Genomic DNA, 2,526 nt, shown 5'->3' with positions numbered 1-2,526 from the left:
ATGTCTGGAGCCCTTTATGTCCTGCAAAAGAAGGAGGAGGATGTCCTCAAATTTCTTGCAGGAGGAACCCACTTAGGTGGCACCAACCTAGACTTCCAAATGGAACAGTACATCTACAAAAGGAAAGGTGATGGCATCTACCTAGTAAATCTGAAGAGAACCTGGGAGAAGCTTCTGTTGGCAGCTCATGCCATTGTTGCCATTGAAACCCAGCTGATGTCAGTGTCGTATCCACCAGGGATACTGGCCAGCGCGCTGCCGCCACTGGAGCCACTCCTACTGCTGGCCGCTTCACTCCTGGAACCTTCACTAACCAAAGCCAGGCAGCCGTCCAGAGCCAAGACTTCCGGTGGTTACTGATCCCAGGGCTGCCCACCAGCCTCTCACAGAGGCCTCTTATGTTAACCTGCCTACCATTGCTCTGTGTAACACAGACTCTCCTCTGCATTATGTGGACATTGCCATCCCATGCAACAACAAGGGAGCTCACTCAGTGGGTCTGATGTGGTGGATGCTTGCCCGGGAAGTTCTGCGCATGCGTGGCACCGTCTCCCGTGAACACCCATGGGAGGTCATGCCTGATGTCTACTTCTACAGAGATCCTGAAGAGACTGAAAAGGAACAGCAGGCGGCAGCTGAGAAGGCTGTGACCAAGGAGGAATTTCAGGGTGAATGGACCGCCCCACCTCCTGAGTTCACTGCTCCTCAGCCTGAGGTGGCGGACTGGTCCGAAGGTGTGCAGGTGCCCTCTGTGCCCCACTGAAGGCTGGTCTGCACCTCCCACTGCTCAGGCCACTGAGTGGGTAGGAACAACCACTGGGTGGTCTTAAGCTGTTCTTCCACAAACTCTTTTTTTTTTTTTTTTTTTTTTTTTGCGGTACGCAGGCCTCTCACCGTTGTGGTCTCTCCCGTTGCGGAGCACAGGCTCCGACGCGCAGCCTCAGCGGCCATGGCGCACGGGCCCAGCCGCTCCGCGGCATGTGGGATCCTCCCGGACCGGGCACGAACCCGTGTCCCCTGCATCGGCAGGCGGACTCTCAACCACTGCACCACCAGGGAAGCCCTGGACCACAAACTCTTAAAATGGACATAAGCTGACGGAAAGTAAACGGTTTCTAAAAACAAAAAACAAACAAAAATACTAGATCTGGATATAATTTATAGAATTTGAAGTATCAGCTTACAGGATTTTCAAGTTAGAGTACATCATGTGATTGCCTCATTTCATTAAGCAATGTAAATAAGTAAAAAGAATAAAAAGGAGCATCGTGTGAGAAGTTAGGGTTTCCCAGGAAAAGCCACTTCCCTATGGTTTGGGAAAGTATAGCACTAAGAACTGCCGGTTTTTGAAACCAGAGCACAAGTTCTCCTAGTCTCACATCCAGCATGCTAGGTTCATCTTGCTAAATGTTTTCCAATTAAGACAATTGATAGTGCCTCTAACAAATAACTTACCTTTAATTTTGTCACAGAAGTACGTAAGTAAAAACAGAGCCAGCTCCTAGAAAAGCTCTAATTTGATAAAATGTGAGTACCTGCATCACTCTATTTCGGAGATTCTGTGGAAAGAAGTCATTTATCAAATTTCATTACCATCAAGAAACAGGCCATCATCTTTCCTCTGCATACACGAATATCACTTGCTGTTCTTCATGAACTCATATGTAAATTCCTCTGTGGGTACATTAAAAATACATTTGAGGGCTTCCCTGGTGGCGCAGTGGTTGGGAGTCTGCCTGCTAATGCAGGGGTGATGGGTTCGAGCCCTGGTCTGGGAGGATCCCACATGCCGTGGAGCAATTAGGCCCGTGAGCCACAACTACTGAGCCTGCGCGTCTGGAGTCTGTGCTTCGCAACAAGATAGGCCGCGACAGTGAGAGGCCCGCGCACCGCGATGAAGAGTGGCCTCCGCTTGCCACAACTAGAGAAAGCCCACGCACAGAAACGAAGACCCAACACAGCAAAAAAACAAATAAATTAATTAAAAAAAATACATTTGATATTTGAATTTAAAAAATTATCGGGCTTCCCTGGTGGCGCAGTGGTTGGGGGTCTGCCTGCCGATGCGGGGGACGTGGGTTCGTGCCCAGGTCCGGGAGGATCCCGCATGCCGCGGAGCGGATGGGCCCGTGAGCCATGGCCGCTGGGCCTGCGCGTCCAGAGCCTGTGCTCCGCAGCGGGAGAGGCCGCATCGGTGAGAGGCCCGCGTACCGCAAAAAAAAAAAAAAAAAAAATTATCAAACCCATATATAGATCACGTTTATCAGCATGCGGGATGAGAGTTAGCCTTTATGTAGACGTTTTACAATATACAAAGCATGGATATTTGCAAATGTATCCGGTCGTTACTAATTTCTGTGCCAAAGTGGTGTGAAAACGTTTTAAATGACTAGAATATTCAGTGCAGAGTTCAGTTAAAAATTGCAGAACTATATGAAGAGATTTGGAAGAGCTACATAAGGATTAAGTCCCTCATCCCGAATGTAGCCATGGAGCTGAATTCGGAATGAACCCAGGCTGCTAGAC

At 49.2% G+C, this 2,526-nt stretch overlaps 1 pseudogene; it reads left to right on the top strand.

The window, feature by feature from the left end:
* Positions 1-830, top strand: LOC132503915 (small ribosomal subunit protein uS2-like; annotated as a pseudogene).
* The last annotated feature ends 1,696 nt before the right edge of the window (positions 831-2,526 follow it).

The sequence above is a fragment of the Lagenorhynchus albirostris genome, chromosome 14 (genome assembly GCF_949774975.1).
Source record: "Lagenorhynchus albirostris chromosome 14, mLagAlb1.1, whole genome shotgun sequence".
In the NCBI taxonomy this organism is placed as follows: domain Eukaryota; kingdom Metazoa; phylum Chordata; class Mammalia; order Artiodactyla; family Delphinidae; genus Lagenorhynchus; species Lagenorhynchus albirostris.
The sequence above is the reverse complement of the archived record's forward strand: the minus strand, read 5'-3'. Positions and strand labels throughout refer to the sequence as shown.